A 26,060-nucleotide genomic window follows, 5' to 3' on the forward strand; every position below is an offset into this window, starting at 1 on the left:
TGAAGAAAGGAAGCTGTGTAGTAATTTGTGTAAAAGGTAACACAGATACGGACAGCCATAATTCAGACAGCCTGTAGACAGCAGACTGCTGCAGTACTGAGCGGTTATGGCTGAGAAAAATGACCACATTGCAGTCACTCTGACATGAATGGAAATCAATCAAAGTGGATGGCTGCAGTACGGAGAGCACAGACGCACTCCCACTCCTAATAGACGCCCAGCGTGCTTCTTCATCACTGCAGCCTGCCGCTGTCATCTATACAGCCTGGGATACCCACAACTCATTCACCAGCCAGCAAGAGAACCCGTCACGGCTTGGATCACTTAAAGCCCATCTCCACTTTTTTCTTTCTTTTTTTAAAAAAAAGACTTCCTCATCTACCCCCCCTGCACTAATTTAAAAAAGAAGAAAAATTTAATACCAGGGCTGTACCAAAAGTAGTGAAAAACTTTTTGACTAACTTACAACAACACGAGCAACTTTTCCTCTATAGTAACTCTTCTTCTTTTTCATTGCAAGTAAATAACCACTTATGGAACGCCCTAAGACCCCTTTCACACCAGGACATTTTGCAGGCGCTATAGCGTTAGAAATAGCGCCTGCAATCCGCCCTAAAAAAGCCGCACCATTGTCTGTCGTGTGAAAGCCCCGAGGGCTTTCATACGGCGGCGGTGCGCTGGCAGGACGTCAGGGAAAAGTCCCGCCAGCAGCTTCTTTGGAGCGGTGAAGGAGCGGTGTGTTTACCGCTCCTCCCCATTGAAATCAATGGGGCAGCGCTGTAATACCGCCGGCAAAACGCCGCTATTGCGGCGTATTGCTGGCGGTTTTAACCCTTTCTCGGCCGCTAGCGGGAGGTAAAAGCGCCCCGCTAGCGGCTGAAATGCGCCGCAAATCCGCTGCAAAAAATAGGGGCATTTTACCTCTGACGCAATGGCCGGTGTGGTGTGAAAGGGGACTAAAGCAGATATACTGCTACAGGGCACTCCTCTTGTGCTGAATCACATATATATATGAGCATAGGAGAATGCTTGTAATCCAAAGCACTCGTATATCAAAGTGAGTTTCCCCCCATAGAAGTCAATGGAAGCAAAGATATTTCCTTCTGCATTGACTTCTATTACATGCAATAATGTATTAATGTTTGCGCCGAGAGCCTCGGAAATACTCGGGAACAGCTCGGCTGAACTCGGAAAGGCTCGGAAAACACTCGGGAACTGATTATTTCCCGAGTGTTTCTGAGTTTTTCCAAGTCATTCCGAGTATTTTCCATCGGAATTTCAGAAATTTGGAAGAGGTGCCCCAGGGATTACGCGGGCAGGGGTAAAAAGTGTAGGGATAGATGAAAGTGTACCACAGTATATTAAAAAAATATATATATATACAGTATTTATTTATATACTATGGTACGCTTTCATCTATCCCTACACTTTTTACCCCTGCCCGCATAATCCCTGGGGCACCTCTTCCAAATTTCTGTATTTTGGGATGTGGCAAGGGTTTCTGGGATCAACTCTCAGGTGATTTCTCTTTTATCATATGTAATCTCCATCCGCACACAGACCAAAGCATCCTAGCATGGTTTTATTGTATGTGTTCCTGTTTTCTTAATTAAAGATTTAGTACACTAGGGCAGTGTGCTTTCTTCTCTTTTGTGTTTTGGCGAAAGATATACTTGAAGATTAGCGGAAAAAATCCAAAATTCTGATATCTAATGAAATGAAGCGGAAAAACCTTTACTGGACAAAGATCTTAAACAAATGCATTTCAAGGGTCGTGAACCCTCATCACCAGGGCTGGTCAGTTGGAATGGGCTATCTGTCCCAGATGGAGGATTAAGTAGGTGTGCAATGCTGGAACCGTTGTAATAAAATTTATATGAGCGAAGCTGCCTGTAATCAGAAAAACCGGCAGTCGCAGCAATTGGACTGTCCAATGCACTTTTGATTATAAGCAGCTTTGCTCATATAAAAAAAAAGGTTATTAGAATCCTTCCAGCAGGACCTGTATAGTACTATCTCCTACCTAATCCTCCATCTGGGAGTAATAAACCACTTCAGTGGATCAGCCCCGATGAGGAGAGTGCCCAATCCTTGAAACGTGTCGGGTTTAACGTGAGCTTTGACCAGGCCTTCCCTTCCCTTAGCTCACCTTCCAGTACATTCAACTCATGGGAATGGAGAGAAAATACTCGCTACTTCCAGGTGTAGAGGAGCATGTGACTCACTCCACTTCCTCTCATGTGACAGAGCTGCTGTTTGGTGATTGGCTGCTCAGTCCTGTTGTTTACGGTCATAAAGTGATTGTAAAGGTAATTCTTTTAAAAATAATAAATATGTCATACGGACCTGCTCTGTCTGATGGTTTTGCACAGAGCAGCCCCAATCCTCCGATTCTGGGGTCCTTCACCGCCACTCTGGGTTCCTCCTTTTCTCTCTGTGCCACCACAGGAAGCTACTTCATATGGCGGCACATGTACGGGCTCCATCCTGAGCTGGCTGTATGTCCATTGATATTTAAAGTGCGGCTTGGCCCCGCCCCCTGATCACTGGATTTGATTGGCAGCAGCGGAAGCCATTGGCTCCCACTGCTCTCACCGAGTCCAATGAGGAGGGAGAGAGGGCTCATGACTGCTACTCCCAGGTAGAGCACTGGATCGAAATCGGGCTCAGGTAAGTATTTGGAAGGGTGACAATAGAAGGTGTCTTACCTTAAAGGAGTTGTAAAGTCTCAATGGTTTTTTACCTTACTGCATTCTATACAGTAAGGTGAAAAACATTCTGTTGTGCAGCTGCCCCCCAGAGCCCCCATTTTACTTACCTGGGCCCGATCTTTCCAGTGACAAGAACGAGCCCAGCAGCTCCAGCCGATGTCTCGGGTCCTCATTTGATGGATTGATAGCAGCAGGAGCCATTGGATCCCACTGCTCTCACCGAGTCCAATGAGGAGGGAGAGAGGGCTCATGACTGCTACTCCCGGGTAGAGCACTGGATCGAAATCGGGCTCAGGTAAGTATTTGGAAGGGTGACAAAAGAAGGTGTCTTACCTTAAAGGAGTTGTAAAGTCTCAAGGTTTTTCACCTTACTGCATTCTATACAGTAAGGTGAAAAGCCTTCTGTGGTGCAGCTGCCCCCCAGAGTCCCCCTTTTACTTGCCTGGGCCTGATCTTTCCAGTGACAAGAACAAGCCCAGCAGCTCCAGCCGATGTCTCGGGTCCTCATTTGATGGATTGATAGCAGCAGGAGCCATTGGATCCCGCTGCTGTCAATCAAATCCAGTGACACAGGAGTCGGGGGGGGCGGTGCTCGAGTCCTGCTGTCTGTGTCAATGGACGCAGCAGCAGGACTAGGGAGTGTGCCCGGATGAGTGCCCCCATGGAATGTGGCTCTCCGTGGGGGCACTCGATGCAGAGGAGGAGCCAGGAGCGCCACCAGGGGGACACCAGAAAAGGAGGATCGGGGCCAAAAACCTTGCATAGGAAAGGGTAAGTATAACATTTGTTATTTAAAAAATAAAATAAATCACTCTAATGCAGGGAAGGTAAAAAACCTTCAGCCTACACAACCACTTTAAAGTGGAACTAAACTTATGCCCTGTACACACGGTTGGAATTTCTGACGGAAAATGTGCGATCGGATTGCGTTGTCGGAAAATCCGATCATGTGTAGACTCCACCGGACTTTTTCCATCTGAATTTCCGACACACAAAGTTTGAGAGCAGGATCTAAAATTTTAATCCGATTGTTTAAATTCCGATCGTGTGTAGACAATTCCGACGGACAAAGTGCCACGCATGCTCAGAATAAATTACGAGGCGAAAGCCATTGGCTACTGGCCCGTTTATAGTTCCGTCGTACGTGTTTTACGCCACCTCGTTAAGAACGGTCGGATTTTCCGACAACTTTGTGCGACCGTGTGTATGCAAGACAAGTTTGGCACAAAATCTGTCGTAAAAAATCTGATGGATTTTGTTGTCGGAATGTCCGACCGTGTGTACAAGGCATTACAACGTTAAGTATTAAAAATCTGTGGGCAGGGACATATATTGCAGAAGAGACATGCAATGGGGCTGATTTACTAAAACTGGGGAGTGCAAAATCTGGTGCAGCTGTGCATAAAAACCAATCAGCTTCCAGTTTTTTTTGTTTTGTCAAAGCTTAAAGTGGACCTTCAGTCTTTTTTTTCTCATCTTTCCATCTAATAAATCTTCTGCCCTTGTTGTTGTTTTAACTTTGGATAGTAAAACATTTTGTTTTCTCCCAGTAAATCCCTTATACAGCCCACTTCCTGTTTCTTGTCTGGTCATTAGCCTAGGCTTATGACATCATGCACGGCTCTCTCTCTCACTCTCCTGAGAATTTGCCAGGAAGGGAGGGGGGGTGAGTCATAAGAGGGCCAATTAGACCTGCAGGGCTGCAGAGCTGGAGGTGTGCCTCTGTGTAAATCCAGGAAGTGAACAGGCAGCAGCTTCAGCTACCCACAGTTAAAATGGATGCAGCCAGACTCAGCGGAGGGAGATTTCTGCAGCATATTTGGCAAGTACAGAATCAGAGTATATAGAAAATAATATGCAAAGTGGTTGGAGGGAAGCTTCAGAATGTTTTTATTACAAATTATGTGAGCAGACTGCAGTTCCTCTTTAATTGAACAATCTGAATTTAGTTCACATTTGGGCCAATTTGACATGCGATTTGCCAACTTTGCGGCGCGGCACCGATTACCAAAAGTAGTTCCTGCACTGCTTTTGGCTACTTTTGGGGGCAATTTTGATAGACATCTGTGCATGAACCAGCATAGATGTCTGACAAATTGCCCCCAGAGTCGGACTGAAATGCCGGTTTGAAATTGTGCAAATGTAGCTGAACTTGCGCAAATTTCAAACCCGCCCTCAGTGTGAAAAAGGGCTTAGAAGCTGATTGGCTACTATGCAAAGCTGCACCAGATTCACCGTCACTTTTCATGAGACTCTTTGGTTATCAGAATTCACATCAACTTTTTGTTCCAATATCTCACTTTTATGTACTATAGTATAAACCCGATCACTATGAGAGCCCTGACACGTACACAAGAGTTTTCTACTCTACAGCTAAACGATGCGGTGAGATCCGTTGTGTTTAAACAAGCTTGATAACATTTTCATAAATTCCTACATATTAGAAAAAAAAACAAGTAGGCTTTTTTTTCTGTAATACATTAAAATACTATGCTTACAGCACAGTATTTTAATTACTTAGCATAACTGTGCCTCTCTCTGCCATCGCCAGTGGTGAATGAGACTTCAGGCTGCTTGTACAGTACCAAGGTGAAATGTAATTAAATTAAACCATTTTCCATAATAGCAAAAATTTATGGCTATGAAAAATCAGCTGCACTGAGGACGTCTCCCTTCCAGAGACAGAGAGAGAGAGAAGCAAAGAGAGAGAGCGAGACAGACAGAGAGAGGGAGAGAAGCAAAAAAAAAGAGAGAGGAAAAATGAAAGAGGGAGAGGGAGCAACAAAGAGAGAGAAAGAGGGGGCAGAGAGAGAGAGGGAAAGAGAGGGAGAGAAAGAGAGGGAAAGAGCGAGAGAGAGGGGGGAGAAAGAGAGAGGGGGGAGAAAGAGAGAGGGGGGAGAAAGAGAGAGGGGGGGGAGAGAGAGGGGGGAGACAGAGAGAGAGAGAGGGGGGGAGAGAGAGGGGGAAGAGGGGAGACAGAGAGAGAGAGGGGGAGACAGAGAGAGAGGGGGGAGATAAGCAAAAAAGATAGAGGAAAATTGAAAGAGAGAGAGAGACGAGGAGGGAGGGAGAGAGAGGGGGGGGAGACAGAGAGAGAGGGGAGACAGAGAGAGAGAGAGGGGGAGACAGAGAGAGAGAGGGGGAAGAGAGGGGGGGAGACAGAGAGAGAGAGGGGGAGACAGAGAGAGAGAGAGGGGGGAGATAAGCAAAAAAGATAGAGGAAAATTGAAAGAGAGAGAGAGAGACGAGGAGGGAGAGAGAGAGAGCAAGAGAAGCAAAGAGAGCCATAAAGAGACAGAGAGAGGGGGAGAGAAGCAAAAAAAGATAGGAAAAGTGAAAGAGATAGAGACAAAGAGAGAGGGGGGGGGGAGAGAAGCAAAAAAAGGGAGAGAGAGGGAAAGTGAAAGAGAGAGAGAGAAGCAAAAAGAGAGAGAGCAAAGAGACAAAGGGGCAGTGGTATATTTTTTGGGGAGGGTCAGGTAAGCCACAGGCACCACCCCCCCGGTCGGTCCCAAGCCCCCATCTAAGTCGCTGGCATCGCTTCCTCCGGACGGAGTGTCCTCCTCCTGGTGCTTCACGGCGGCTTCCCCTGGGTCTTCCTCCCTCCTTGGCGGCCAATAGGATCGCTTCTCTTCTCAGCCAATCGGGTGACTCATTTCCTGATTAGCTGGGATTGAGAATCAGGAAGACAATAGCAAAAATGAATTCGCTATTGTCACATAACTGGGAGAGCTCAGGGCGTATAGCACCCTGTATGTAGATTAGGGGGCTGGACACATGGATAGGGAGGACGGCACCCAGGCGCCCTGCATTATGGGCCACTACTGCAAAGGGGTAAAGAACAGAGAGAGACTAAACAGAGAGAGGAAGTGTAAAAGATAAAGAGAAAAAGAAAGTGAAGGAGATATAAAAAAGAGGGAAATGTGGAGAGCATATTAGATATAAACATGAAAGAAAGAAAGAAAGAAAGAAAGAAAGAAAGAAAGAAAGAAAGAAAGAAAGAAAGAAATGGAGAGAGAGAGGACAGAGAAGGAGAAAAGAAAAAGTGAAGGAGATATAAAATGAGAAGGAAATGTAGAGAGCTAATAAGATATAAACAAGAAAGAAAGAAAGAGAAAGAAAGAAAGAAAGAAAGAAAGAAAGAAAGAAAGAAAGAAAGAAAGAAAGAAAGAAAGAAAGAAGAAAGAGAAAGAAAGAAAGAAAGAAAGAAAGAAAGAAAGAAAGAAAGAGAAAAAGAGAGAAAAAACTAAAGAAAGCAATTGATGCAAAAGTGAAGGAGATGTAGAAAGAGAGGGAGAAATGAAAAGAAGAAAGATGGATGGAGAGAGAAGAGAGATGCGCTATGATTTAGAGATGAGAGTTCACAAACCTCTTTATTAGAGAAAATAAAGAAGAAAGAGCAATTCAAGGGAATGTAAGTTTTTAAATGTTTTTAGATATTTATGTGAAAAAGAGACGCAAGTAAACTTTTTAGTGACCTATAAAGTTTGAATTCATAAGTACAAGGCGGTGCCATATTTCCTCATTACATAAAGGGAACTTCCTGCTTTTCAGTGCTAAATGTTGATTCTGATTTTTACAACCTCTCCTACGACTCCATAGTGGTTTAATGGTTGGCACATTATTTCAACAGTTGTTAAGAAGAGAGGCAGAATGCCTGCAAACTGAGTGTCTGCTCCCTCTAGTGGCTAATCCACAAAGCTATTTAACACAACAGCAAAAATGCAAACCACATAAATATATAAATCTGAATCCTTCTGAACCCCAGAGCTGTTTTTTTTTTTCTCTCGTAAGATTTAGAATGTCACATCGAAAATCAAGGTAAATAATAACTGACAATATGAGCTCACTGAAAATACTATACTATCCCTTTTAGAGGGAGAAGGAAGGACAGACTGTCCCAGAGCTCATGTCTTCTTATAAATCATCCCACGTCTTGACATTTTAGAATGATTTAGTCCTGATGGTAAAGCTTATTTGAATTACAGCTAAAGAGAAGGAGAGGGATAGAGAGGGAGATGGGAGCTACACATGTGCAATTGTAGGCCAGCTACAAACATTTACAACAGCCATACCGCCCAACATTTTGAGATGGGATTGAGTGACACCTTTTCACAAAAGTATGTAGGCATAGGGCACACCCCATGCCACGCCCATTTAAAGGTAAAATATATATATAAAAAAATTGTTAAACCCACAAGTGCTTTTTTTTTTTTACAACTACTATTCCTTTATATTGGCTTTTACAAATGTAGCAATTTAGAAATTGGATGAAAGGTTTAGCACTGGGAAATACTTTTTGAAAGATAAAAAGTGCATTTTATATAAAACTATATAGATCAGACCAAAATGAGGGACACATGAGGAGGAAAGAGGGACAGCGGGACATTGCTCCAAATCAGGGACAGTCCCTCGAAATCAGGGACAGTTGCAACAACTGATGCATTTCTAGAAGAGTGCTACATTGAGCAAACACCCCTTCTGGGTCTTCTCTGCAATTATAAAACTTGCACAGTAGAAATAAGGTTGGACCCTTCTTCCACATTTCTTGTCCCGCTGTCACAGCAATTGGCAGCAATAAAAACTAGCAGAAGTTCTAATGCCACGTACACACGAGCAGAATGTCCGACAGAAAAAGTTAGACGGGAGCTTTTCATCGTATATTCCGATTGTGTGTATGCCCCATCAGACTCTTTACGTCGAAAATTCTGAAGGACCTAGAAATAGAACATGTTCTAAATATTTCTGACGGAACCAATTCCTATCGGGAAAACCGCTCGTCTGTATGCTGTTCCGACGGACCAAAAACGACGCATGTTCTGAAGCGAGTACGAGACGGAAGCTATTGGCTACTGGCTATTGAACGTCCGTTTTCTAATCTCGTCGTACGTCTTGTACGTCACCGCGTTCTTGACGGTCGGACTTTAGTGTGATCGTGTGTATGCAAGAGAGCTTGAGAGAAATCCCATCAGAAAAACCTTCAGAGTTTATTCCGACGGGGAAAACCAGCCGTGTGTACAGGGCATAAGTCTTCCCTGCCCTACGCAAAGCTAAACAAATGATTACATTTTTTTTTTTTTTTTTTAAATCTTTAAAGAGAATCTGTGCTCAAATGTAAACTGTCTGTGTCCCATGTTGCATGCCACGGTTTTCTTCCTCCAACTTCTACACCACTGGGTGGAGGGAAAGGGGTTACAGGAAAGAACCAAAGCATGCGCCAGATGATACAAGCCGAAAGTGTTGAATTCTAAAGGGTCTGATGGAGGATGCAGTGCTAAAACATCAAAAGGTAAGAGACGCAGTCCACTGGAGAAGTAAGTATAAGCCCCTGTACACACGGTTGGAAATTCAGACGGAAAATGTCAGATCGGACCATGTTGTTGGATAATCCAACCGTGTGTGGGCTACATCTGACTTTTTCCATTGAAATGTCCGACCAACAAAGTTTGAGAGCTGGATAAAAAAAATTCCGACAACATGATCGGATCTGACTTTTTCTGATCGTTTGTAGAGAATTCCGATCAGACAAAGTGCCACGCATGCTCAGATCAAATTACGAGACCAAAGCTATTGGCTACTACCCTCAACGTAGTCCTGTCGCAACGAATGAACGTCATTGCGTTCTGAACGATCACATTTTCTGACAGCTTTGTTCGACCATGTGTATGCAACACCAGTTTTGGACAAAATTTGTCGTAAAAAATCAGACAGATTTTGTTGTCGGAATGTCTGACCGTGTGTACAAGGGCTTAGACCTCTTCTACTGCAGGAAACAGTCAATACAAGCATGAAATGACAGGGCCTCTTTAAGTATATGAAGACTATGGGGGTTATTTACAAAAGGCAAATCCCCCTAAAAAAGTGCACACTACAAGTGCAAAGTGCACTTGAAATTGCACTGAAAGTACACTTGGAAGTGCGGTCACTGTAGATCTGAGGGGTAGATCTGAAATGAGGGGAAGCTCTGCTGATTTTATCATCCAATCATGTGCAAGCTAAAATGCTGTTTTTTATTTTCCTTGCGTGTCCCCCTCGGATCTACAGCGACTGCACTTCCAAGTGCACTTTCAGTGCAATTTCAAGTGCACTTTGCACTTGTGGTTTGCACTAGTAGTGTAAAGTGGATTTGCCTTTAGTAAATACTGTATTTATTGGCATAAAACACGCACTTTTTCACCCTGAAAATCGGGTGCAAATAGTGTGTGCGTGTTATATGCCAATACTGCAATTTGGGCTGCCTAGGAGGGAACGGGGAGGGGAGCGGGACGAGCGCCGCCAGATTACATACAGCGAGAATCTCCCGTTTACTCAGCGGCCTCTGTAATTGGGTGTCCCGTCTCCTGGGCCACCATTGGACCACTGTTCTGTCATAGAAGCCGTGCGGTGCATACCAGCTTATTTTCCCTTGCAGGTCAGGAAAAAAAAAACCCTCAGCGGGTTTACTACCGCTTTAACCGACCAAAAGGAAACAAATAAAAGAAGTTCACTGTAAGCCCTTGTACACACGGTCGGACATTCCGACGAAAATGTCCGATCGGACCGTGTTGTCGGATAATCCGACCGTGTGTGGGGGCTCCATCGGACTGTTTCCGTCGGAATATCCGACCGACAAAGTTTTAGAGCTGGGCTATAAAATTTTCCGACAACATGATGCGATCGGACTTTGTCCGATCATTTGTAGAGAATTACGATCGGACAAAGTGCCATGCATGCTCAGATCAAATTACGAGAGCAAAGCTATTGGCTACTAGCCACAACGTAGTCCCGTCGTAACAAAATAATGTCATCACATTACGAACAATCGGATATTCCAACAACTTTGTCCGACCGTGTGTATGCAACACCAGTTTCGGACAAAATCCGTCGGACAAAATCCGACGGATTTTGTTGTCTGAATGGCCGACCGTGTGTACAAGGGCTTAGAGTTTACATATGCATTAGGCACAGGGATACAGTGTAGGGACTGGCCTATGTTTATGCATCTGGTAGCTCCGAACTGTCACAGCTGACAAGTAAACACAGGAACCTGGATGGAGACGATACAACCGGTAAAACGATCATCTGATATGGAGGCTCTGCAAGTTCACCCATGAATCAAACCCAGGGCACGGCTTCAAGAATGTGACTTTCTATAATTAGCTGCCACCATAACAACCTGTCATCCGGCTGGTTTATGTGCGGAGGAAGTAACATCACACGGAGGTGATCGGTTTTCACTGGAGAACACAATGTAGGTCTGATATATGGGAGGCCATACCTAGAGGAGGCCACCGCTCACAGTGCTCTCCAAATTTTATTAGGGATTTTTCGTAAAATAAACAAACACATGGGGGTGCTCGCGGCGAGTTCGCCCACCGTGGAGTGCCCCATAATGCTCTGCAAAATCGCAGTGCTTTGATGGCTGCTGATTGGCCAAAGCATGCACCTGACCTGCATGCTTTGGCCAATCACAGCACACTGTGCTGTGAGAGCCATGATTGGCCAAAGGCAGGGTGCTCATGGCTCAGGAGTCCACACCCCCCACACTATATAAGGCTGCTGCTTACACAGTGGCCGTACATGTGAATGAATGGAGATTAGGCAGGTAGTGTAGTGTGCAGTCAGTCGGTATATATATATATATATATATATATAAAAATAAAATACAGTTTTGCGTATATAGTGCAGTCAGTGTAGTATATATAATACAATGCAGAGTATATAGTGCAGTCCGTGTAGTATATATAATACAGTTCACAGTATATAGTGCAGTCAGTGTAGTATATATAATAGTATATATAATACAGTTTTGAGTATATAGTGCAGTCAGTGTAGTATATATAATACCGTTTTGAGTATATAGTGCAGTCAGTGTAGTATATATAATACAATGCAGAGTATATAGTGCAGTCAGTGTAGTATATATAATACAGTTCAGAGTATATAGTGCAATCAGTGTAGTATATATAATACAGTTCACAGTATACATAGCTCCCAACTGTCCCTGATTTGGAGGGACTGTCCCTGATTTGGAGCAATGTCCCTCATTCCTCCTCATTTGTCACTCATGTTGGTCTGATCTATATAGCTGTATATAAAATGCACTTTTTATCTATCAAAAAGTGTTTTCCAGCACTAAACCTTTCATCTGATTTCTAAATTGCTGCATTTGTAAATTCCAAAAGCCAATATAAAGGAATAATAGTGGTAAAAAAAAAGCACTTAAAGCGGAGGTCCACCCTAAAGTGGACCTTCCGCTCATAGGAACCCTCCCCCCCTCCGGTGCCACAATCCGCACCTTTCAGGGGGGAGGGGGGTGCAGTTACCTGGATAATCCAGGTAACTGCACCCACTTCCGGGATAGCTCTCTGCGGAAAGGGGCGTAACTTACGCCCCTTTCCGCAAGTGCCCGCCCCTTCCCGCAAGTGCCCCGCTGCCTGCGGCTAAACACACAGATCCCAGAGGCAGCGGGGAGCGTCCTTATTGCGCAGCACGATTCGCGCATGCGCAGTAGGGAACCGGGAAATGAAGCCGAAAGGCTCCATTTCCTGATTCCCATACCCAAGATGGCGGCGGCAGGACCCGACAGGTGACCTAGAGATCGGCTTAGGGTGCCGACATCGCGGGCGCGCTGGACAGGTAAGTGTCACTATTTTAAAAGTCAGCAGCTGCAGTATTTGTAGCTGCTGGCTTTTAAAAAAAAAAAAAAAACGCGGACTCCCGGTGGACTCCCGCTTTAACAAATCTTGTTTTTTTAAATCTCCTTTAAGGGGGCGTGGTCAGGGGTGTGTCCTATGCCTGCATACTTTTGCTGATAGGTGTCCCTAATTCCCATCTCAAAAAGTTGTAAGGTATGAGTATATAGTGCAGTCAGTGTAGTATATATAATACAGTTCACAGTATATAGTGCAATCAGTTGTGCTGCAATGCTCATGTGCTAGCAAGGTTCATGCTGATAGGAAATAGAAGAGGGACAGAGAGATGAGCTCATCAGTCCGCTGCTTCTCATTCCACTGCCCAGTCACAGGCTAGGGGAGGGGGGCACAAGACCTGTATATGCTGCTTCAAGTGGTTATAAAGCTTCAATGCATTCTGTGCAAAACCTTCTGTGCTGCAGCCCCCCCACCCCCTTTTTCTTACCTAGCCTGACTCGATCCAGCCATGTGCAGTGGCTCCCGTCACTGTCTTCCTCCTTATTGGGCAGATTGATAGCAGTGGGAGCCATTGTCTAGGGCTGCTCTGTATGGCAGAGCTGTATTAACCTCAGGACTGGATAGACATTCCTGAGATAACACAACAGCTCACATATACTGAATGTTTCTCATCTGTGTATTTAGTTCTTTGCTCAGAGTTCAGCTTTGAAGTAACTTTTGTTTGAATTGTCAATATAAAACTTCTGGACTTCTCTGAAGAGTCCCCTTTTGACACCACACACTCCAGCGGCAATACGAGGAGGCGGACATAAGGGGCGAGGATGAATGTAGATAAATGTAATCTAATTTTCATGTGCTATTCTGTAAATTTATTGAAGGAGAACTGGCTTAATACAATAAATAAAAGGGGCCAGATGGCGCTTTCATTCCCTGGAATGCTGCAAAGTTTGATTTACCAACATTTAGTAAAATGTAAAATAAAACGGCTCTATAAAATGATACCAATGCATTAGTAACCCGACATAAATACTCTGATCCTAATGTATTCAGGCTTCCAGAGAGTAAGCATTAGAGAAGAAACATTATGTCGCACTAATAAACTTTTTTTTATGTACCTAAGAAGTAGATAAAAGATACGAGGGGAAGAGAAGAATCTAAATATTGAATAGTCCGACTATAGTCTATTGATTGATTGAAAAATGTATTGATCATAACAAGTACATGCATCTGTCTCTGCTGTCCTCTAACTCTGACAGAAATACTTCTATCCATAGACTATCCAATAACTAGAGAGCGGTGACATCACTGAGAACGTAGCCTATCCATTCACTAGAGACCTATGACATCACTGAGAATACAGCCTATCCAATAACTAAAGACCAGTGACATCACTGAGAATGCAGCCTATCCATTCACTAGAGACCGATGACATCACTGAGAATGAAGCCTATCCATTCACTAGAGAGCAGTGACATCACTGAGAATGCAGCCTATCCATTCGCTAGAGACCGGTGACATCACTGAGAATACAGCCTATCCATTCACTAGAGGCCGGTGACATCACTGAAAATACAGCCTATCCACTCGCTAGAGAGCGGTGACATCACTGAGAAAACAGCTTATCCATTCCCTAAAGAGCAGTGACATCACTGAGAATGCAGCCTATCCATTCGCTAGAGAGCGGTGACATCACTGAGAATGCAGACTATCCATTCACTAGAGAGCGGTGACATCACTGAGAATGCAGCCTATCCATTCACTAGAGAGCGGTGACATCACTGAGAATACAGCCTATCCATTCGCTAGAGACCGATGACATCACTGAGAATGCAGCCTATCCATTCACTAGAGAGCAGTGACATCACTGAGAATGCAGCCTATCCATTCGCTAGAGAGCGGTGACAACACTGAGAATACAGCCTATCCATTCACTAAAGAGCAGTGACATCACTGAGAATGCAGCCTATCCATTCGCTAGAGAGCAGTGACATCATGGAGAATGCAGCCTATCCATTCACTAGAGAGCGGTGACATCACTGAGAATGCAACCTATCTATGAACTAGAGACCGCTGACATCACTGAGAATGCAGCCTATGCATACACTAGAGATAAATGACATCATTAAATAATATTCAGCGGAGATCAATGACATCACGGCGGTCCCCTAGCCATTTAGTAGAGACCAGTCACGTCACTGATAGCTGATTTCCTTCCACTAGCCAGCATGTGTCTTTGTGAAACTGGAAAGAAAGAAGAAATGAGGAGACGGAATATGTCATAGAAAGGCTGACAAGGCCGGCGGATGGATAAATATTAGACAGACAGCCTAGTTGTTGTCTTAGTTTGTTCTGTCCTCTTTTCGCACCGCGCTATAGACACAAAACGCGTGGCACTGACTTCAGAATTAGCAGCGTGGGCCTCTATTGACCGTCTAATTATGCCAGGTTCCATTTATAAACACGGCTAAACCACTAAGTTTATGGAGACTTTTTGTGCAGCTTTAATAGGATATTGATCGAGAGCGAGCTCTGAGTGGACTGCCATTGAATTGTGTAATGGCGTACAGGAGGCAAGGTCACTGGCGCTGCACATTCCCTGGCTGCAGGCTATTTTTTATTAAAATCTTTTTTCTTCTCCTCTAATATCCCGGCACAAATAGCTCTCTTTCTAGTAGCTGATGTTAGCACACAGGCTGGGGGAACCATATTTCACTACGGAGTCCTGGACTGGTGGTGTGATTCTAATTCCCTCCTGGAACAGCACAAACAGAAGATGTGCAACACACAAATATATGGGAATTGTCTGACCGAAGTTCGGTCGGTTATGGCCCGTACACACGATCCGAATATCGTACGAAAGCGGTCGTCCGAAGAAGGATCGTACGATTTTCGGATCGTGTGTACACTACTTTCGACAGCCAATCACAACCGTTCATCCGATATTATTCGATCGGACATGCACAGAAATTTTCCTCTTACGATTCCAGATCCTACGATTTTCGTTTAGTCAGTATAGTTGTCGTCCCAAAATACAATACAAATACATGACAACACATGACATCACTTCCGATTTTTTTTTCTATCGTACGAGAATTTTCGTGACTTTATTTAACTATTCAATTTCTACTTGCAATTATTAACTGAAGACGGTCATACGATTGGTCGTACAATATTCGGATCACGTGTACGGGGCATTAGGCTTACTGAATTTTATATCACCCTACCATGTTAAAGAGCACCTGCAATTTAGGGAGAAATGGTGCTCTGAAAGAAAAAAGAAGGGGAGACTAACAATGTACTACATCACATTTGTCAAACACAAGGCCTGTGGGCCGAATCTGGCCCTCCAGGCCATTTTATGTGGCCCTTGCACCCAGGGGGAGGGGTGGAAGTGAGATGTGAACAGCCTGTGAAAGAGAGCTGATTCTTGCACACTGTGCAAAGAAAACGCCTGAACTCTGCACTTTGTACGTAGCGCACTCCTCAACACTGCATTCTGTACTGTACACAGCACACCCCTGAACTCTGCACTCTGTACATAGCGCGTGTCTGAACTGTGCATTCTGTATGCAGCACACTCCTCAACAATGCACTTTGTACACAATGCACCCCTGAACTCTGCTTTCTGTACACAGAGCACCCCTGAACTCTGCACTCTGTACGCAACTCACCCCTGAACTCTGCACTCTGTACGCAACTCACCCCTGAACTCTGCACTAAGTACGCAGCGCACTCCTGAACTCTGCACTCTGTACGTGGCACATCCCTGAACTCTGCACTCGGTACATAGCGCATCCCTGAACTCTGCACCCTGTACGTAGCGCACCCCTGAACTCTGCACTCAGGACATAGTGCATCACTGAACTCTGCACTCGGTACATAGTGCAACCCTGAACTCTGCACTCGGTACATAGTGCAACCCTGAACTCTGCACTCGGGACATAATGCATCCCTGAACTCTACCCTTGGTACGTAGCGCATCCCTGAACTCTGAACTCGGGACGTAGTTCATCCCTGAACTCTGAATTGAGTTCAGTTTGGACTCAAAGACTTATCCATCTATCTTGAATCCATAGCTCTACAGATAAACCAATGGTTTATATTTTTTGCCACTTGTGTTCTTCTGGGGAGATTGCCGTTTACTTCCTGTTCTGGAGGAAGTGAGATGAAACCTCTACATAGTGGGGGGAAATCCCCTTATAGCCCTCATTTACACTTGTAGTTGCAGCAAAAACATGTGGCTAAAATGTATTTTAACTGCCCCAAACCACTCTCCCCTTCAGACACAAAGGCAGTAGATGGGGTTGTTCCCATCCCGCGGACTGTTTGCCTGAATAGGGCTATGCCTTTTACGTGGTTTAGGTGCAGTATTGTGGGTTTTTAGGGTAAAAACAAGCAGTGAATAGGCAACATAACTTATAAGGTTAAACACCCACTAAGGCATATGTGTCAAACACAAGTCTGTGGGCCAAAACCGGCCCGCCAGGCTATTTCATGTAGCCCTCGCACCTCTTCCATAACTGCAGCTTTACCTTCATCTCCTCCCCACCTTGTCTTAGCAGTCAGAAAGAGGGGGGAGGGCAGAACTCCCCCACCAGATCCCTCGCCATTCTGTGCAGTCGTGAGAGGCTTATCTCTCATCCCATCTCAGCAAAGAGGAGGACAGAACTCCTCCAACAGATCCTGCGCCTCTCTGTACAGCTGCAGCACCCCCTCATTTCCACCTCCCCTGGTCTCAGCATTCAGCCGACTCCAGCCCTCCCCTGGTTCTCCTCCAGACCCCGCACTTTCTGCTTCCAAGCTCTGCCCCCAGTTTCTTCCTGGCAGCAGCACAAGGTAAGGGGGTTTACTGTGATGTAAGGGAAGGTGGGGGACTCTTGACTTCAGATGGTGGGGAGGATCTTGAAATCTGATGTAATCTGCACCTTTTATTAAAATATTGGCTGCCATGAAGGTACTTGTTCATGCACTTCCTGTTTTAGAGTGACAACGCTCCGGTCCTGTATCAGTTTTTCTCCAGTATTGTCACACTCTTATATGTTCTCCCATTGAAGACTACAAGTGGCCGTATCAACACACATGATGCAGGCATAGTCCACTATTGCCACCATCAGGAAACCAATCCTGAGAAGTGCCCTGCAGCCATTGCTGAGCTCATGTAGATAGGAAGTGATGGCAAATTTTTCTGCAGGAGATTAGCAGCACTGAGATGCAACAGAAGATGAAAAAAAGCATTTTATTTACCCAAAAAAGTCATTGTTTATGATGCATGGTGCTTTGGCAAAATACATGTCAATTAGTTATCACTGTTAGGCACAACGTCTCCCATAGGGATTGTGGATTTCACCTTCCCGCCATCTACTGTGGGTGGCCCTGATCTGATAAAAGGGAATCAGACTTTTCCGACCTTTGCAGCACATCTGAATCATATCTCAGACATTGCTGACTCATTAGTAAAAAGTAAAACAAAGAGAAGACTGTTAAATAAGAACCAAATGTGTTCCATACTGAGCTTGTCCTGACTTGACCGCACATGACTTTGAAAGCGGGACAGAAAGTTCTGATGGGCTTAATATATTACTTGTGTGAGTACAGTTTTATCTTATCTTTGCTCAGTGAACACCAGACTTGGCATCTAACTTGGTTCTGATATAAAACAGGCATGGTATAAGGTGAACAGAGAATCATATGCCCTATAGAATATAAGAAACTCAAAAACTAATTTTTCTAGGGCAGCTTAGGAAGTAGAATAGACAATAAGGGGGTAATCCCCCCAGACTTCTGCTTCGGCCTATAGTTTGTGTTATCCTTGACTTTACTCTGGACTAGACTTTCCAAAACAGGGTTGACTGGAACTCTAGGGTCCCTTCAGAGGTTGGTATGGATTCCTTGAACAATGAGCACTTTCTGCCTCTCAGATAAGTGGCCACTGACACCAATGGACTTTTAGTCACCTGTAAGTAAGGGGGTGGATTCTTTCCACTGTAGGGATCATTCTTCCCAATGACCACAAATGTAAGGGACGCTCTTCCCACAGACCACTAATGTAAGGCTTATTCTTCCCACTGATCACCAATATAAGGGATATTCTTTCATCTGACCACCAATGAAAGGACTATTCTTCCCACTGACCACCAATATAAGGAGTGTTCTTCCTATTGGCCACCATTGTAATGAGCATTCTTCCCACTGGCCACCAATGTAAGGAACATTCATCCCGTTGGCCACCATTGTAAGGAGCATTCTTCCCACTGGCCACCAATCTAAGGAACGTTATTCTCATTGGCCACTGTTGTAAGGAGCATTCTTCCCTTTGGCCACCATTGTAAGGAGCATTCTTTCCACTGGCACCAAAGTTAGCCCACGTACACACGATCGGAGATTTTGCCAACGAAATCCGTTGGATTTTGCCCGTCGGATTTAGTCCGACGGATTGTGTCCGAAACTGTTGCATACACACGGTCGGGCCAAGTTGGCGAAAAATACGATCTTTCAGTACGTGATGACGTAATTTCGTTACGATGGGACTACATTCAGGCTAGTAGCCAATAGCTTTGATGTAGGAATTTGATCTGAGCATGCGTGGCACCTGGTCCGATGAAAATGCTCTACACATGATCGGATTAGGTCCGTCCGGCCCAGTTGGTCGGGAAATATTTCCAACATGTTGGAAAATTGGGTCGGACGGAGATTCGGACGGAATCATTCCGATGCATACCACACACAGTCGGATTATCTGACGACGTGGTCCGATAAGACTCATTCCGACAGATTCTCCGACCGTGTGTACAAGGGCTAAGAGCATTCTTCCCACTGGCCACCAAAGTAAGAGCATTCTTGCCACTGACCACCAATATAAGGAACATTCTTCCCACTGACCACCAAAGTAAGAGCATTCTTGCCACTGACCACCAAAGTAAGAGCATTCTAGCCACTGACCACCAATATAAGGAGCATTCTTCCCACTGACCACCAATGTAAGGAGCATTCTTCCCACTGACCACCAATGGAAGGAGCATTCTTCCCACTGGCCACCAATGTAAGGAGCATTCTTCCCACTGACCACCAATGGAAGGAGCATTCTTCCCACTGGCCACCAATGTAAGGCACATTCTTATCACAGACCACCAATGTAAGGAGCATTCTTCCCACTTGCCACCAATGTAAGGAGCATTCTTCCCACTGGCCACCAATGTAAGGAGCAATCTTCAAAATGACCATACCACTAATATACAGTGAGCTCTAGATACAGAAATTATTAGCAGGGGTTCCCCAAGGCTGGAATATTGTTTCAGGGTTCCTCCATTTTTGGACAATGCTACTCAGGAATATGATTAGAAGGTAAGCAATTAATCCTGAAGCAATTAGATAAACTATTAATTGAAACATTATGGCTGTGGGTGGCAATGAAGTTCCCCTATGGACACAGTACAGTAAGTAAGAATTATCACCCTAGGACAGGAAGTGTGTTACTGGCAGGATCACCAGGTGAAAAAAAAAGAAAAGCAGCCACCACATCTAAAGACCAGTGGGGTGCAACATATAACAGACAGAGCCAACATTTCACACTGGATTACAGCTCAGATCTGGAAGAAATACCCATGCCTCTTGTAATTAGACAATATTTTCCTATGTTGAGTTCAGCTTTAATTTTATACTGTTGACTTCCTCCAAGGGGGGATTCCCCCCTTCTTTTCTATTTATTGGTTATTGTGTGTGTCCCCTTCGAGGAAGATTGCGCCTAGCTTCCTGTTCAGAGAAGCTAGACAGAACAGGAAGTGAAGGGAAATCCCCCCCATGGTGTAGGTGAACAGCATTTAAGGCCTGCTAGAAATTCTTACCTTTCCTGACTTTAAGGCCTAGCCTAAGGCTAGGTTCACACCATAGCGATGCGGGAACGCCGCGAATCCGCTGCGTTTTCCCGCATCGCATGCCTCCCGCCGGCAGTTCACACTGCCCTATGCGGACTGCTGGGAGTGTCAATGAAATGTTAATGACATCCCCAGATCTGTCCGCATATCGCAGTGCGATCTGCACACTCGCACAGGAATCGGATCGCATGGTGTGAACACCCATGCGATCCGATCCTGCTGCGGACCAAAAAAAGGGTCCCGTGCGAGTTTGCGGCGGGAGCGATGCGAATTCAGCCATACTATCTGTATGGCTGAACTCGCATCGCTACGGAGATCGGGTGTGATTTGCACTGCAGTGCGGTGCGAATCACATCCGGATCTCCCACCCGCAGCAGTGTGAACCCAGCCTTAATAATACAAACCAACCAAGAAATGCTAGTGTACTGTCCCCCTGCCCGGCCGGTTGGTATGCAGGACGCACACAGGAGACCTGTATACCGTAGTAATTTCCGTCCGAGGAACCTCTGCTTTATGGATGAAGTGAAGAGCGGAGATGAGCTCTGGAATCTGATATTTATACCTCGTATGAGGTCACACAAGCCTCCTATTTGCTGCCGCTCTCATCTCATGTTATAAATTTTCAAGCAATTATACAAATTGACTTTATATGGCATCTGTAGAGGTCACAGAATAGTATATACCTTTTTACGCTTCTGGAACTCTATCATGAACGACTTGAAGGGGAATATAGGGCTATGAGTATAGAGCAGCCTTTCTCAAACTTTTTAACATGAAGGAACCCTTAAAATAACTTTCAGGTCTCTGGGAACCCCTGCTAATAATTAGGTCATTTACATTTCACAGTGCATTAGCATGGTACTCAATGGGAGGAATACCTTTTACCTAGGTGGCCAAGGGGAAGAATTTTCCTACATTGGAGGTCAGTGGAAAGAATGTTCCTACAGTAGTGGTCAGTGGGATGATTGCCTTATATTGGTGGCCAGTTGGAAGATTGCTTCTTACATTGGTAGTCATTGGGAAGAATGTCCCTTAAATTGGTGGTCAGTGGAAAGAATGTTCCTACTTCGGTGTTCCTTACGTTAATGATCAGTGGCAAGAATTTTCCTTACACTGGTGATCAGTGGAAAGAATGGGCCTTTACATTGGTGATCAGTGGAAAGAATGCTCCTTACATTGGTGATTAGTGAGAAGAATGTCCCTTACATTGGTATTGGTAGTCAGTGGGAAGAATGTTCCTTACATTGGTAGTCAGTGGGAAGAATGCCCCTTATGCCCTGTACACACAGTCAGACATTCCGACCACAAAATCCATCGGATTTTTTCAAACGGATTTTGACCAAAACTTGTGTTGCATACACACGGTCGGACAAAGTTGTCAGAAAATCCAAACGTTCGGAACGAGGTGACGTTCGTTGCGTACGTAGAGGCCAGTAGCCAATAGCTTTAGTCTCGTAATTTATTCTGAGCATGCGTGGCACTTGGTCTGTCGGAATTCTCTACAAACTATCGGAAAAAGTCTGATCGGATTTTGATGTCGGAAAATTTTAGATCCAGCTCTCAAACTTTTTCCATCTGAATTTCCAATGGAAAAAGTCCGATAGACCCCCACACACGATCGGATTTTCCGACAATATAATCCGATCGGACCGTTTCCGTCGGAATTTCCGACCGCGTGCACAGGGCATTACATTGGTGGTCAGTAGGAAGAATGTCCCTTACATTGGTGGCTAATTGGAAGAATGCTCCTTACATCAGTGGCCAGTGGGAAGAAGGCAACTTAAACTTGTCTGTGTTATGTGATCCTTCATTCACCTCAGTGTGTCAGGAATTGTCCTGCAATCTAAAATCATGTGTTGTCTGGCCTACTATAGTTGCACATAAAGAGACTTTTCCAACCTAGCCAACAGTGACCTCAGCAGCGCAGACACAGCAGATGGGTTACCCCGAGACACCCAGGTAATTCTTTTGCTTTTTTGTTATAAAAAAACAAAGGCTGATTTTGATAGGTGGTGCAAGCCCTCAGCCAGGGCTGTCTGTCTTATGTTTGGGCAGAAGGCAATCGATAGGCCTTTGATCAATCGAGCAGGATGGCGAGAGGTCCTCTTAATTCATTGTGTTTAGTGAATATTGACAAGCTGGCAGAGATCGGCTTGCGCTTTTGTCATTCATACTGATGACATTAGCACTCTGGAAAGGTCAAACAAAAACTCTCAGCTCCGCCGGAGCTTCAGAGAAAGGGGAACCACAGACCAAAAGGGGTGAATTTTTACAATGGATGTGATGTACATAAAAAACATGAGCTGGACTGAATATGTTACTTACAGCAGCCAATAAGATGACAGCTTTTTTTTCTGGTGCAAGCTATTCATCTGATTACGTGAACTAGGTTAAATAAAAAAGCAAAAAATGCAAGCTCTCCTAATATTTACACTACATGATAATGAAAAAACAGGGCACTAAACCTCTGTTTTAATATTATTTTGGTGCTAAACATGTGCAGTTCTTTTGGTCGTAAAAGTTTTTGAGTTTATGGAAAAATATTCCTTGAAAAGTAACAACCAAGCAATTGAAATGCTGTAAAGCGTGGTCTTTTATAGATGGCCATTGACAAACTCATGCCCATCCTCTGTAGCGATGGGACACATGCATCAACTTTTTCAATGAATTGAGAAAGCATACTAGATTAACTTAAAAGTCGAAAAGATGAAGTTACGTGACAAATGACGTAACGCGTAGGGTGGAGCTGGGTGACATCGCGTTTTACCAAGTTGGATGGAAGTAAGTTTCTGTGACCCTGATGTGTACTTTTACCTGTGAGATTGAATAATTTTAATGTGAGTGTAAAATATTTTAAAAGTAACCTTTTTTATGGAAATACTACACTATGGAGGTACAATAAAGAGAAAAGAGCTGGTGTGGGATGGGTAGAGGTGCTACTCAGTCCCCATTAGTATACACACAACAAAAAACAAAAATGCCCTTGGGACTTTTAAAGAGCACGCCTCAAAACATACCAAGTAAAATTTATAAATGATTTATTCAACGCACATTTAAAAACATGTGATACAGAAAGAAAAAAATATATTAAATGTCATTATATTGGTAATTTTTGCATTCATGTAATCAACCTTTCCATGAGACCTGGATGTGTCACAAAGATGACTGCCAGTTGTCTGGAATAGCTGTGCTAGGTCTCAACGCGTTTCATAAGAAGAGTCTCGCTTCTTCGGGAGAAGCACAGATATATGCCATTGATGAAACGCTCCTGTCCTAGTGATGTAGTATGGATAACTCTTTTTAAACGCAGCCTGCCATATTACCAGCCATGAGCTGAGGGTGTGGGTACCTTCATGGAGAGATATACATCTTCTGCCCAGGTTCTGGTCTCTTGAGGTTGCTACTGATTTCCATCTCCACACCCTCACAAAGCTCCAGGGGGGAAGCTTGTTGGCATGGTTGGCTTTTCATGCATTAATCATTTTACCTCTATGGGCGTTTTGGTTTGAACTGGCTTTTATAATTTAGGGTGATATACCCTGCCCATATACAGAAATTTTCTGACTACTTTAAAAAGAGTCATCCATACTACATCAGTAGGCCAAGAGTGTTTATACAATTGCATCTATCTGTGCTTCTCCCGAAGAAGCGAGGCTCTTCTAGTGAAACACGTTGAGATCTAGCACAGCTATTCCAGACTACTGACAGTCATCTTTGTGACACACCCAGGTCTCATGGAAAGGTTGATAACATGAATGCAAAATTTACCAATATAACGACATTTAATATATATTTTCTTTCTGTATCCCATGTTGTTTTTAAATGTGTTGAATAAATCATTCATAAATTTTACTTGGTATGTTTTAAGATGTTCTCTTTAAAAGTCCCATGGGCATTTTTGTTTTTTGTTGTGTACACTATGGAGGTAGTTATTTGATTTGAGCACTTGTGATATGGTGAGCAGAGGAGACCTCTAAGCCCTTGTACACACGGTCGGAGAATCCGTCGGAATGTGTCTTATCGGACCGTGTTGTCGGGTAATCCGACTGTGTGTGGTATGCATCGGACTGATTCCGTCGGAATATCCGTCGGACCCAATTTTCCAATTTTTTGGAAAAATTTCCTGACCAACTGGTTCGATCGGACATACTCCGATCATGTGTAGAGAATTTTTATCGGACCAAGTGCCACGCATGCTCAGATCAAATTCCTACATCAAAGCTATTGGCTACTAGCCTGAACGTAGTCCCATCGTAACGAAATTACATCATCACGTTCTGAATGATCGGATTTTTCGACAACTTAGTCCGACCGTGTGTATGCAACAGTTTCGGACAAGATCCGACGGACAAAATCCGACGGATTTGGTTGTCGAAATCTCCGACCGTGTGTACAAGGGCTTAAAGTGATATACATCTAATGGTGCCAAAAGATGTTGAAGATATCCTCTACCCACCTGATTGCCCCTGATGATCCTGGGAAGGTGCATATGACCTGTACTGGTGTATGGGTTCCCATTTGACGGTTAGGGCAGGTGAACACAATTATGTTTTACCTTGATTGTTTGGTGTGGCAAGTTGTGGTAATTGCAGCTGAGCTGATTTAATTTAAGAGTAAGTGAGTTTTTGGCTAGAGTCATACTAGATTAACATTGCAATTTCTTCTTTTCATTAAGAAAAGGAAAAGATTAACTGTTTTTTTGTTTGGAGACCGATCATTGACCTCATGGGTAGCTCTAAATGACCCAACCCTTGCCCAAGCATGTCTTAGCCACTGGAACAAGACGGACATTTAAAGTCGCTGTTATGCTGGCCACACACTAGAAGATACAATCCTTCAAAAACAAAAAAGGCAATTCAATCAATCGCTTCCATATGCTGCTTTCAACAGCTTTCCAGAAATCATTTAGCCGTAGGATCCGATATGGCTCAGACTGATCACAGTAAAAGGTGCAAAGTGCAAGATGAACCTGTGTTAAATGAAACATTTGGCAAGCTGCTGAAAATGTTGCCATTCTGAAAATGTTATTGCCTGGCTGTTATGCTGACCTTTTGGCTTCGATACTTAGAGTCTCTAATCTAAAACAAATCTGCAGATTAGGAGTCAGAAGTCTTCTTTTTGCATATTTGCTCTGGGTTGACTACTCAATGTGTGAAGCAGATGGGTGAACTGCTTTAGTGACCGCCATGCCACTTTGAGGGTGGGATCTGTGCCTAAGCCTATGCAATCATCAACCTTCATAAAGTGGAATTCTGCATTTCAGCTTTGGAAGACCCCAATGGACATGTGTGGAGGATTGTTGTTACATGGAAGACCCAGTGTGGCATCTTATGGTGACTAATATCCGGTTGTTAATGTAGCACAGTACTCTTTTTAACACTAAGGTGTAGAAAGAGAGCAAAGCATGAGAACCATTTTAAGGTTCTAGAGCAGTGATGGCGAACCTTGGCACCCCAGATGTTTTGGAACTACATTTCCCATGATGCTCAATTACACTGCAGAGTAGTTGAGCATCATGGGAAATGTAGTTCCAAAACATCTGGGGTGCCAAGGTTCACCATCACTGTTCTAGAGTCTAGACCAGCCTTTCTCAACCTTTTTGACATAGAGGAACCCTTGAATTAACTTTCCGGGCCAGGGAAACCCCTGCTATTACCTATTATATCTACAGTTCATGGTACATTAGTGTGATAGTCAAAGGGGAAAATGCTGCTTACATTTGTGGTAATCGGGAAAAATTTCTTCTTACTAATAGCTAAAAAGATCAATGTTGCCAGTGGTTACACATCAGAGAGGCCGATGATGCTTATTGCTCAAGAAACCCCTAACAACCACTGAACGAACCC

General features: G+C 44.2%; 1 protein-coding gene across 11 annotated transcripts in view; it reads right to left on the reverse strand.

Annotated features, from left to right (window-relative positions):
- Window positions 1–26,060, reverse strand: part of NFIA (nuclear factor I A) — a 715,521-nt gene that overhangs the window by 142,600 nt on the left and 546,861 nt on the right. The window lies entirely within an intron of this gene.

The sequence above is a fragment of the Lithobates pipiens genome, unplaced genomic scaffold, assembly GCF_037356315.1.
Source record: "Lithobates pipiens isolate NorthernLeopardFrog02 unplaced genomic scaffold, aLitPip1_a1.2 Scaffold_23, whole genome shotgun sequence".
NCBI lineage: Eukaryota > Metazoa > Chordata > Amphibia > Anura > Ranidae > Lithobates > Lithobates pipiens.